The 13,618-nt window shown below is 40.3% G+C and overlaps 1 long non-coding RNA gene across 1 annotated transcript in view; it reads right to left on the bottom strand.

The window, feature by feature from the left end:
- LOC125878855 (uncharacterized) overlaps nucleotides 1-10,244 on the bottom strand; it is an 88,238-nt gene extending 77,994 nt beyond the window's left edge. Inside the window, exons 1-2 of the long non-coding RNA XR_007447799.1 lie at nucleotides 10,184-10,244; nucleotides 6,960-7,013 (exon numbers count right to left, since the gene is read on the bottom strand). This is a non-coding gene — a long non-coding RNA (uncharacterized LOC125878855). The remainder of the gene's footprint in view (nucleotides 1-6,959; nucleotides 7,014-10,183) is intronic.
- Nucleotides 10,245-13,618: the final 3,374 nt, after the last annotated feature.

Raw genomic sequence — 13,618 nt, 5'->3', positions numbered from 1 at the left:
GCCCCGGCAAAGGCGACCGAAATAGCACCTTCAGATGACATCATTATTTCTCAGTGGGTGTGTTTTGTTGCTGCCCGTGCAGATATTTTGTGTTAATGTACTGCGCAGAACAAATTTCAAAGCTTCAGTTGAAGTAGGCAACAGACTTCTCTGACATCACATACACCACTTCACTTTGATATAATTTTTCACACACATCAAAGAGTCTGCACTGACTTATACCTATCCCCAAACTCTTTACAGTTTTAAAATAAAATGGTTAAATGTTTTAAATTCAAATTTGTTGAAATCTTGCTTTCCTTCTGATGCAGATATTCCATCCTAGATATTTTTCACAGATAGGGTTGCTAATTTTGTTTCACACAGAGCCTCAGGTGTCCTGTTTGGGATACTGTTAATCAGGCCTTCACAACTTCCAGGAAGATGTGTTAGGGGTCGTCCCTTTCAATTGGTTAAAGCAGATATAATACGTGCACAGCATCCGCATTCATTTAAAAGTTTCTCAATCACGACTTGCACTGCTATTAAATCGTTTGACTCTGCAACAAGTTCTGGCAGAATAAGTGCATGACCTCCTGTGCTTTCTGCACATCAAACTGTTTGGCTATTCTATGCAGATTTCAAGTTTATACACTTAAATCACTCACTCAGATTATATAAGGATCAATGCACACTGAGCCCCCTAAAATATATCTCACAGCACTTCCTCTCCTGAAGCAAAACTCCCAATGCCCTTTTCTCTGGATAATCAAAATCATATTTTATGTTGTGCAAATGGGATTATTATGGAGGCCTGTCAGTGTATGAAATTATGTACTATAAATGCCTTGAAGAGACTGGATTTCTTTTCTAACAGCATTTGCAACTCTGGTGTTATTGTGCCTATGTAAATGTACCCAAATACAACCAATGAAATAACAGCTCTCTTTGTCACTTTAGTAAATATAAAATATAGATATTTTACAACAGGCTGGTGTAGATTTAGCCAAAGGGTACTGATGTTATTGTCTTGTGTGCATCATTACTCTTAAAACGATGTGACAAGAATTTCAATTTTGCCTAAAACATAAATTAAACATAAAAAGGGACATTGTCTTCCTGTGAAGCATCTTTGGGGTGCTGCTCATTTATATTTTGGGTGCTGCATAACGTATTTGTGCTTTGGGACTTTGTACCTCCCACATAAAGACAGTTTTCTCCTCGGAGAACAGGAGATTGGACGTTACTGAAGCCCGCAGTGGTGCAGTAGCATTGCAAATCGTTGCAATATTCATGCAAATTTGACAACCTTCAGTCTTATTTTTCTGTTCTGGAATAAAACACAACTTGCATACTACAATAAATGAATGGGTGGTTGTCTTAGCTAAACTTCTTGAATGTCATCACTCACTGCCAACTGTTTGCCGTCTCAGCATAATATGACATGAATAATGTGTGTGAGGGCAAAACAATGGTGGAGATGGTGACAGTGGAATTTCAGCCCGCTTCTCTGACAAATTTAAGAGGACAAAAGTTATGTTTTGTAATTCCATTTCTGTGAGAACAGACTTGACCACCCTCCTACACAGAGTACCACATTGACGGCAAACCAGGACGAGCTACCATCTCTTGCTAACCACAACTATCTAAGGCTGTCAAAACCCACCTCTGCATCCATGACTCGACAGTGACTATGTGGGTCAACACCCTCTGACAGGCTCTATATGCTTAGGGGGGTGTAGCTGTACTCTTAAGAGGAGGCTCATACACAGAGAGACAGACACACGCACACCCCTCAACCATTAAAGGCTAAACGCAGTCAGGACAGGTACAAAAAGAGGTCATGAGCATCTGAGCACTATGAAGCAGCTGATTTGGCTCTACAGCAGACGAGGATGCAACGACATCACACAGCTCACCTCATTTCACCAGACTACAGTAAAAAGTGAAGAGTTTGCATCCAGTAAGCTCTAAAGACAGAAACCATGCAGAACACTACTGCTGAGAGATACGGGCAAGATACAAATCCAATTTCAACACAAAATTATGTTGTGATTAAAACCCACAACATACATAAACTTGATGTTCGAGAGGATGAGTGAGTGAGATGTAGTTATTCAAAGGTATGACAGGCAATAAGAGAAAGATTTCAGCACTTAATGTAGCCCCTATACATTGGCAGGTTCATAAATGTAAGAAGAATTATTTAGCATGGGAAAGAGCCACAATGCACTGGCCATAAGGCAGGAGTCCCTAATTACTGCCTTGTGGGGCCTTGCTTATCATCAGCAGCAATTTTTGTGTGGCAAATATTCCCACAACAGCCTTTGATGTAATTACTTTCCAAACAGCTCCCCTCTAGCCAATATCCTGTTCTAAATTCATGGCTTGGCTTGTTTGCAACGTCACTGGAACACACACGTTTTTCATTTGCTGCCCTGTAGAGAACAGAGACGCTGCAGCTCCACTGACACCAGGAAGCGAAACAAACTATATTCGCCACTACAGCACAGAGGAAACAGGTAAGGAACAGACTTCTGAAAAACCACACTAGAAAAACAGCGACTCAACAAAAAGGTTGTGATGGCCAATTTTGAACCCAGTGAGGAAGCAATGTAAGGTGGTTATAAGGATGTTGCTCCTCTGAGATGTGGGAGCAAGCCAACCAACCTGCAGCGGGCTTCATTACCTAAATCAGAGCAAAATGAGGACCAAACAACAGCGAGTCTACCACTTTCTCTCCAAGATAACTCTAAGTACTCTTTGAGAAAAAGGAACTTGTTTTCTGTCATATGCCATAAAGATAATTAGTAGAACATTTCATAATTTGTCAGAGCTGCAGAAATCTTTTTTCTTCAATATAAACAAAGGGTCATATTTATATGAAAACGCAGCACACAGTTGCACTTCACCTTCACTTTATTTTGCGCTGTTTGTGATTTGTTTTAACAATTGGAAATGCAACTATAAGCATGTTCTGTGAACAAAGTATAACACAAAAGGTGATCTGTGTGGTGCATCATTAAGCTCAGAAAATAATCGAATATAATGCATTTCAAAATACTTCAATATACTTATATAATTATTATAATTAATAATTATAAAAAACATTTAGATAAAGAAAGCCTTGACAATACAATGTAATATGAATCACTGAATTAAACCTACAGGAAGTGAAAGGGACTGGTTGAGATAAAAGTAAACACAACAGAAAAGTTATTGCCACTGTTGCCTATCTTAGATTCCAATATATTACTGCTAATGCTTCAGCAGCTCAGTGAGTGTCAAATTTGAATTTAAATTTAGCTATCAACCAGTCATTACTCTCCATCCTTTCTCTCTTTAGAGTTATAAAATAGTCAGGTACAGTATTGTAATGCTGTCTTTTTCTTTAAAGAGGCTTCCCTGAACAATGTTTTTCACCGTTTCTCCATCCTTTGTTGTCACTGATATTTCTAAAGAATACGGGTTAATTAAATCTTCTCTTCTCCACCACACCAAACAATCTTACTTTTACCTGTCTGAATCTGCCACTGTTTTCTAAAGGTGGAGGATTGATGACAAGTAAACTAAACTTCCAGGCTGGTGTATCTGTCTCCAGTTGTGGAATATGAGGATGAAAAATGCTCAGTAAAAACATTTAATCAAAAGCACACTAAATTATGTCCTTTTCATCACAATGACACTTTGTAAGGAGAGATAACTCTTTTGAAAAATGTGTCAGTGTGTTTGGGCAGTTTTTGAAGTTCAACATGCAAACTAGGGATGTCAGATTTGGTTCATTGTGCTTGATCATTCAGAGATTACCACTGGTGGCCATACTCCCGTCTCCCTCCAGGTAGCCCCACTGAGTAAGCAGCTTTATTTTGAGCCACAAAACCCATTTAGCATTGTTTATCATGTTAGCATCACTAGCCATGTTGAACAGTGCTAACAGAACTAGCAGTGATAATATAGTGAACAATGCTAAAGGCGGTTTGCCGCTTAAAACTGAGCCACTTACTCACTGAGGTGACCTGGGGGTAGACTGGACGGTGGGATCAATGTTTCCACAGCAACACTGTTGGGTTGGAACAGCGATACTGGAGGTAACTGCAAAATGAGTGGCACCACTAGCTAGCTTCCACCAAACCCAGTTGGTACGCAGTGTGGTAAACTGAAGACCAACAAAATTATCCTACAGACAGACATGTGTAGCCTGTCAAAAATATTCACTGCGGTTAACCGATTAATGGTTACCTTAATCAAACATTTTTGTTTAGCAAACTGACTAATGCTACTAAGAACTCTTCCTATGCCTCTTTGCGAAGTCACTTTGCTCCGTCACATTTGTGTTTCGAGGAATTAAGTGTTTTATAAAGTGGTGAAATGTATCTTTTGAAAACGTTTGTCTATTCATGTACTGTTTACATAGCAATAAATCCAAACCAAATAAGTCTTGGTGTAATGTAGAAGAGCCTGTTTTGGGGGCCCTTCATCAGATTTTATGACTATTGCAACTTTATCGGTGACCAAAGTGTTGAGCCAGGCCGTTGACCTTGACAAAAGTGCACAATCCAATTTCACTTCTAGCTCCGAAATAGCCGGAATTATCATTTTAAACAGCCAGATATAATTTTGCCTAATAGAATACATTATCACATCGCAATAGCCAGAGTTTGTCTTATAGAAGACTGTCATGTCGAATACAGTTCACAAACTACAGAGTTTCGAATGAATGTGACCTTTAAAGTAGATATTTGTCAATGCTTTCACAGAGGCATCACCATTTTGATAATGACTTGATGAAATCTGCTTCAAAGGACACTTACATATTTAGGATGGGGTGGAAAGGGGGAGTGCATTTCTGCTCATGTAACTTGACAAATTGTGCTTCAAGGTTTCTATTTATATCTTTCTCATCTCACAGGGAGGGTAGAATCTTCCCAATTCCCTTGCCGTTTGCCAGAGGCTTAGTGTGACATATTGCTAATCTGGTTATTATGCAATTTATCAGCCGTCTCTCTTTTACAGCCGTGCATGGATATTATGCAGGTTTCTTATGAGCCTAACTGCAATAACACTGCAAGGAGCTAATGAGCAGCCGCTACTACTGTGGTAATACATCTCAAGTCACTTCAGGGTATTCTTGTTGCAACAACTTGTTAGTCTAAGTCACTCCATTAAACTAACCAAATTATTTTTTTGCTAATGATATAGAGAGCCTCTCAGGCTGGAACCAATGGATTGTGACCAAAACAAGAGAGGAAGAAGTCATCAGAGTCCACTGTTTGACAGCAAATACTTCAGGAAAGAGAAGTTACAGACCTTGCTGCAGCCCAAAAGTCTCACGTAACTGGTACCCTGAATTGATGCAAGGGATCAGGCGTCATGGCGAGGATTCATTATTGCTGCTGGCATCTCTCAGCATATGAGATATGGCCACAGCCACGAGAGGAAGCTGTTTTTGCAATGTGAGTGTGGCTTGATATGGATGACAGATTGCAAGTGGCCCGGAGCAAACATCTTCGTGGTCATCCTTTTCAGCAGTGGCTATGTTTTTGCGCCATCAGCTAATTAAGGGTGGCCCGTCATTAAAGACGCGTAAATCAGACCTTAATGTGACTCAAGAGTCATGGTTGAGACACTGGGCGGGAAGAATGTGGTCCTCTGATTTAATGGGCCCTGAGCTGAAGGGGATATAAGTCTTGATAATGATGGCCAAGTACAGTGTATTGATCACCGCTCCCTCTGGTGTATATGTGGGTTAAAGCAGCCAGGACGGAAATTGAACTGGGATTTCTCAACTGTGTAGAGCAAGCTTACACAGAGGTGAGGTGGTCAAAATAACTTGACTAATGTGTTTGTATAAGACCACTGTGGTTCACTTTGTCATTTCTACAAGATGCCCACTCATTTGTCCATCTGGCCACAACTGTAACAAAAAAGTCAATTCTGTAGGGCTTTCGGTAATAGATTGTTCCTGTTACATAAAAGTGCTTTTCCTTTCAGGGGGAAAAAACTAACTTTGGCTCACTTGCAGAAGATAACTGTCCTGGAAACATGAGTACACAAAGGATTGCGTTCTTTTTAAGTAGGTCTATGATTTGTAACTCTTTAATTGTCAAAAGGATAAACATTCACACACCAGTGGATGCCAAGTACTGAATTGATGGTAAACTCTTCAATGTGCAGTCCAACTCTGTTCTACACACAATTCCCTTCCCTGTCACCACTCTTTCATGAGAGTGCTAAATGCTGGCAGAGGCTGCACTGGGAAATTAGACAGTTAGAGACAGTTAGGGCTTCCTCTAATTACAAGACAACAGTAGCAAAAGTTTGACAGTTAGTGGTTTGGCATTTTGCATTCCCATCATTATTGTAATGAAACATTAAATATTTATCATATACGAGTCAGGGGGGGAGAATCATTTTGCCCAGTGTCATTAAGATTTTGGTTAATTATCATGGCCCATTGGGTCCGGCACCTCCTGCAATGTGCTACTGCCCTCCGTCCATTATCCACTGTGTAATTATCAACACACCCTGTCTAGCCACCATCGCAGCATTTGCTCTTGGAAACATGTTCATAATCACCTCAAGATGTTGATTTGGCAAATGTCGCTAATCGAAAGCTCCTGTTAGTTTGCCTGCTGTTAGTGTGCCTGGTATTGAAATCAAAAGGCATTAACAGAGACACTTGGGAGTGTAATCAACAATTAGGCCAACCTGTTGTTACAGCTCCCAAATCACAATGTTTTCAAGACTGCCTTTCTACTGCATTTTCATCACACCATACTTCCAAGTTAAAGTGAGTACAGTGATAATGTCCCATTTTGGTGTAATGAATGCAATGTATTATCTACACATATCTTTCACAGATGTGTTTTTCTACAACACATCATGATACAGCAGCATTCTCACATCACAAGTTGCTTGTACTTGTAAATAGTGTCAGGAAATCATTTAGACACAACATTCACAGAAAGAGCTTAGCCTACCGGACAAGACTGGAGCAGAGAGAAGGATCCCACTTCCAATACGTCCTTTCCTGGCTACAATATAATGGGCAGAAAATAATGGAAAGTCTGTCTGAGAATATAGATTTTGGATAAAGCTCTCTGGAATCCATAAATAAAACAGCTTGCATTGAAAGATTAAAATGAAAGGTTATAACACTTCATATAATTAAAGAAGTAGATCTATACATCATGTATGTGCAATTTCTGTTATACTGTATATTCTGGTGTGTTTTTTTAAAGGTCCAGTGTGTAGGATTTAGAGGGACATATTGAAAGAAATTGAATATAATAAGTATGTATTCTTTCCTGTATAAAGACCTGTAAATAAGAATATTTTTGTTTTCATTGCCTAACAATGAGCCATTTATCTCTACATAGGGAGCAGGTCCTCATCCATGGAGATTACCTGGTTGCACCATCATGTTTCTAGAGTAGCCCAGAATAGACGAACTTAAGACTAGCTCTAGATAGGGCCATTCATGTTTTCACATTGCCCTTTATAGTCAGCAGTCCCTCTTTTTTGTAAACATGAAACTGCCTTATTCAGTGTTCTCACACTTTTAAGTCACTGGGTCTGTTTGTTTTGGAGAGGAAGAGACCTCCCAGTAAAAAAAAAAAAAAACCTGAACCTCTGGATCAGAAATAAGGTGAGCACACAAAAACGTTATCAGGGGAAAAAAGGTGAATACACATTTGCAATTGCTGGGCATGTCTGTGACATGGGAAACATCATTGGAGAAACACTGATTTGTAACATGAAACTGCCTTATTCAGTGTTTGTACCAGTTTTGATCACCTGGGGCCTCATTTATAAAACAGTGCAGAGGATTCATACTTAAAATGTACTTACAGACAAAAGCCAAGAAAGGTGTGCGCCAAAAAATATTCAACAGTTTCTACAAATCTCACCATCTTTGTCACCAATTTCCCGTCTCCAAAATGTTTGTCAGCATGGGTCAAAGTTTCTCCCATCAAGTCTGTTTTAATAGATCACAACTTCAGCGTGGAAAGTGGTGTACGCCTCTTTCAGGCCTCATTTTGTGCATATACTATGTTTATAAATGAGACCCCTGGTCCCTTTGTTTGGGAGAAGAAGAGATGTCTGAGGATAATTTGCCTCCCGGTGACTGGGGCGGCAGTAGACTTGGGAACCAGAGGGTCACCGGTTCAAGTCCCCGCCCGGACCAAATATATGAAGCGTCGACTGGTAGCTGGAGAGGTGCCAGTTCACCTTCTGGGCACTGCTGAGGTGCCCTTGAGCAAGGCACCCAACCCCCCAACCTCCTCACTCTGACATCTCTCCATTTAATGCACGAATAGGTCCCGTTTCTGCATCTGTGTGTATTTCCGGCCTGTGTGTATAATTATATGAAAAAAAAAAACGGAGTGAAAAGATTGAATTTCCCCTTGGGATTAAGAGAGTATATTGAAAAAAATAATAATAATAAAAAAAAAACTTTTGACCAGTTAAAGGGCCACTGTGTAAAATGGGTTGAAAACCGAACACTCCAAAAACTCCGGTAACACTCCAGGGGGTAAAAAACTCTGTCCCAAACTCGGACTCTTCTGGCGTAACACACACACTCCATACACACATTCTCGTTTACGATACCTAGCGGGCACCCGCTCTCCTCTCTGCTCCGCCAATCTCCAGCCTGCACACTGACTGACAGCGTAGCCTGTAAACAGAGCTCAGCTGTTTATTTAGCCTAGCAATATCTCCGGACTATAGTAGCTGCAATGGACGACTTTGAACGCGATTTTGAAGAGTTTCTTGTAGCGGACACAGACCCAGAGCCATACCTGTTTGAGCCGGAGTACACAGATGAGAGCCGGAGTACACTGAGCGGGCGAGAAGAGAGGCTGAATCCTCCGCTCCCATTTTGCTGCACAGAATGGGATTCGGTGCTACTGCTACCATCGTTGGGGAGATATATCACCAGGAGGAAAAGCGCCGCAGAGAGTGCATCACAAGGAGTGAAGTTGCGTCTTCTTTTCCTCGCAGATGACAGTTCGGGTTCATTCTCTCCTGCTGCGTGGTAAGTGTGGTCCATTCGCAAACTTTATAACTAAAAAAACTTTTCACTACTCTCTATCAACGAACTACTAACACTCTCTGCTGTTTCCTCCTCCTTCTTCTTCCTTCCTTCTGCTGTCTTCGTTGGTTTATTTATACACTCGAAATGCATTCTATGGCTGGCTGGATTGTCCACTCAGTCTGCCATACATACATGGCGGCGCAAGATGGCGACCTCTCTAAAGCAAGGCCCTTGCTATATAAATATATATATATATATATATATATATATATATATATATATATATATATATATATATAAAATAGAAAAGCATAATTATAAGGCTACAAAAACCAAACAAATTTTATTTTATGAAGATTATACACTTATATAAACATATTAATGGGTAGAATATTCAGATTCAGATTCAGATTTGACAATAAACCATGCCAAATATTACACACTGTCCCTTTAACACTGAAGGAATCCTAACCTGGAGAACTTTCAGCTGGTTTTAATGTGCAACCCTCACTGCTAGATACCACTAATTCCCCCAAGTCTTACACACTGGACCTTTAACAGACATTTCATACACCATGACTGTTGTCTTGACATTATCATAAAGGAATATTCAGTCACTTTCTAGACGCATGACAAATGCAACTAATCTTTCATACAGCCATGTAGCCAGAGGCATTCAATATATTCAGTAAATCTAACACTTTGTATTGTTGCTTATTTCTAAAAATGTCACCATCATTTGTTTTACACTGCCCATCTCCTTGCAAATATTTTTATTTTTGGCAAAAGTTTTTGTTTTTTTAACCACTGATGGTGTTCCATTCATCGCGTGGCACCGGAAGTGAAAAGTAGGGCCCTTATTAAATATTTTTTGCATTTAGGAGCATTGAGGGCGTGTCCTACAACTCCAATACTGCCTCATTCTGACTTTAGACCACGTTTTATGGCACAAAGGCTTTCTGCTGCCCTAAAAATACCAATACACCAACCTGCCTGAGCCATTTATACAGTATATGGCCTAACAACTCTTTACAGACCTACACACCAACAGTATGGGCGCACAGACCTGTGTTCGTCTGACACCAGCAATGGCAGTATCCCTTCGCTGTGCGCTGGGTGTAAGATAGGGACTATAGTATCGTGTCAGAAAGCATTTACACTCACCAGTGTGTCCATAAGGTTTTCCAGGGGAAAATGGAGATGTGCATTCTTCTCAGGTTAACAGGCAAACATGACGGAAGGATGTCGAGCTCATACAGTAATTAAGCATCAGCTGATTTTAACCAACCTGCAGGTGCGTGTCATGGTTACCAGCTAATGTTAGCTTACTTATTTGCAAAAACTTACTTGTCATGTTTAGCGGAGGCCAAGCTGCCAAGCTTTTAGCTACACCAGGTGAAACTTTAAAAAGTAATTTTCACTGCACAGGCCAGTGAGGGCGCTTCAGTTAAGTAATTGCACAGTGAACAACTTGTGACATAGCCGTAGTTTGCTACAGCCGCGCTACGCGTGTCTCATCTGCATTAAAGTTCATAGTCAATTGGCACCGCCCACTGTTGGGTCACCGCAACCTCGTCCTCTGATTGGAGAGAGGAAACATCAGTCTTTCAGACCAATAGGCTTGTTTGAGATGAACTCATGTGGCCGCTTCGCTCTCACTGCTTTATCGCCGTACTCTTTTGTAATACGTCAGCGCAAGTCGGGATGAAGTCGGACACAAAACTAACCGGCATGCATTGTGCGCCAATCGAATCTGCGAAGGCCTGGCTCATCTCGAACGAACCTATTGACTCTCTGCAAAATAAGGGGTGCATATTTTTGTTTTTACTTTTAGTATGTACTGCGGCTGCCCTTAAAAATTATGTATCATTGCATGCAGTATGCACATAATACTGTCTCCTAACATTATGTCCTCAACTTTGACCCTCTTGCTATTATGTGATCAGCCAGGAGAGCTCTGCTGTTAATACTTTGCAATGTAATTTAGTTCATAAGATATAACTGTGCAGTTTGTAGAGTATCACATTACATTTGCTCAGTGAAATGACATCTGCAGTTCTCCGTCATTATTTTCATAGTTATGTCCTTTTGTTGTTCGTAATATTTATGATTATTTTGTTCACTTAAACAATCAATTTTCCTATTATTAGTGTTATTAGCATTAGTGTATAATCAGCTGTCGTCTGTTTGTGGATCAGTCATGTGACGCACCTGTAGACTGTAAAAAAAAAAAATGGACTCATTGCGCAGAGGATTGTGGGTCAGTATAGCCAGAAAGGCATGCTGGCTTGCATACTGAAAAATCAGACAGGATGTAGTAGAACATCCTGGTATTTTTGGCACACTGCATTTGACACACTATTATTGGGACACAATAAATCTTTTTCTGGCATATAGTATGGTAGTATGGGTATTGGAACACACGGTATGTTTTTCTGTGGGAGCTTGTGAATACAGGAGGAGACTGACAGTTTCACAAACTAAGATCTATGACTTACAATAGACTGCAGGCCTTCACAGTACCACTGTGTTCTTTTGTGCAGACAAAAACTTTTTTATCTCCATTTACCTTGTATTGTTAGTGGAAAAAAATGTTTTTTTCCTCCATCAGTAATCACAAAGCAGGTTATGTGCTTGAGATAAAATCTACAAAAGTGTGTATTGTGTACAAAATGTACTAGGTTTATTCACTTTTTAAAAATGCATTCAAATTTATGAATATTTGCATGCAAATATGATTTGCAATATATTCACTCCACAGAGTTTAGTGATCTTAAATCCAGAATACATACTCTTTTACTACTGCGCAGAAAATATCAGGCCAGGGCACCTGCTAGAAACTCTGGGTCCAATAACAACCGCTCACTCTGGACCCTTAAATTGTAAAATATCTGAAGTACAATCATGTTCGAGGGCCCTCGCACAGCTTTGCGCCCCCAGAATCAGTTTGGCAAAGCAAAGCATCTTGTGCTGTACTCGTGAAATTTTCCCACTTCATTTATTAAAACAAAAGCAGAGGAGGCAGGTTTGGGTGAATAAAAAGAGGTAAAACAAATTCTCTTCAACCTGATATGAGAGGAGTCGACATGAACAACCCACTCTTGTATTCACAATTTCAGGAGCACATATATTTTTCTCAGTTTTCACCAGTTTTGTTGTTATACGTTTTGTTTTCGTTTCACATGAAACACTCAATTTTCAATGGTATTCACTCATGAAATTCTAATAGTACTGAAAAGCAGCATTTATCACAAACATATGGAACACAAACATCACAGACTGATGTACTGGTGTTAAAGTATCCAAGGGTAGGAGTTTCTTTTAATGTCAGAAGCCTCATTAAAAAATCTTCTTTGACTCCATCCGTGCATTTGGCTGTGAGCGCAACATTTCTCTGCAAGTTTAAATAAATAATGAAATTATTTGGTTAGATCTGTCAGTGGAAAAATTAAGATTCATGAACATATTTCTACATCACAGGGCTAGAGGCTGTCATATGGCTGAGAAACCTTTCTTTCAGGCCCCCAGTGTGTCCGGTGATTACAAACAGTAGGAAGAAGGATTGAACGCAGCATTGCTTTCCTTAGCCTCATGCCTCTCCTCCTGCTGAGATGCAAATGTGTGTGTGTGTGAGTGCTGAGTCGTCACATAACATGTTGCCTGTCATGTGCGTTAACTACTAGGTGCTAATTACTTGTTTTGTTCACGAGTCCCTGCATGGCTTCTCACTTTCTGTGACTCCTGACAGTGGATCGGGCCCAATCACAAGTGAGCATTCCTCCTTCTATTTCAGATTTCCCCAGTCATGGGGAACATGACCTGCCCTGATCACAAATGGCATACTGGCCTTTCCATCAGTGGTTTGCTTCAGTTAGCAAGTGGGAACAATACATGAATCAGTGGGCAAGAAATCACATTTCTTGCTAACTAAATGTAAAGGTTTGAGCATCACATGTGTTGAGTTAAAAATGATGACAATCAAATGTGATTTTCTTTTCTGGATGCACTACATGACATGCCAAATCAAATACAGTAAAAAAAAAAAAAGATAATAAACTGTGTTACCACAGTTCTACTGGCTGCATGATCTCTAACTTCACCATGATAACTGTGGATGCCAAGAGAAGACTTGTGGTTTAAAATCCAAAAAATAGTTCTAAGGATTTATTCAGGCCTAATGTAGGCACCATTAAAGTTAAAATGTGTGGCTACTGAATGTGCTATAATGGTTCAGTGGAAAATAATGCATGCATTTTCTTACATCTGACATAACAGCCTTTGTCATATTGGTTTCCCCTATTTCTATTCTTTTTTTCTCAATTCCACTGTAGACTGTCTACGGTTCCTCTGCCTCGCTCCCCGCCTCTGTGGACTGCTTCACCAGGAGAGAGCAAAGCAGCAGTTTGGGAAACAACCTTCAGCTGGCTCAAATTCAGCCAGCCCAAACCCCCCAGTGCAGGGTTTCACAGCAGGATGGTGGCCAGCAGCAGCAAAAGGGCTAACCTGTGTAATGGCAGCAACAGAAAGTTTGCAGGTGCCATCCATTATCCTCCCGCTGCGGTGGTCTGTGGCAACAGGGAGTAAGGTGGAGAACAGGCT

Source organism: Epinephelus fuscoguttatus, linkage group LG2 (assembly GCF_011397635.1).
Source record: "Epinephelus fuscoguttatus linkage group LG2, E.fuscoguttatus.final_Chr_v1".
NCBI classification, from domain to species: Eukaryota; Metazoa; Chordata; class Actinopteri; order Perciformes; family Serranidae; genus Epinephelus; species Epinephelus fuscoguttatus.
The sequence above is the reverse complement of the archived record's forward strand: the minus strand, read 5'-3'. Positions and strand labels throughout refer to the sequence as shown.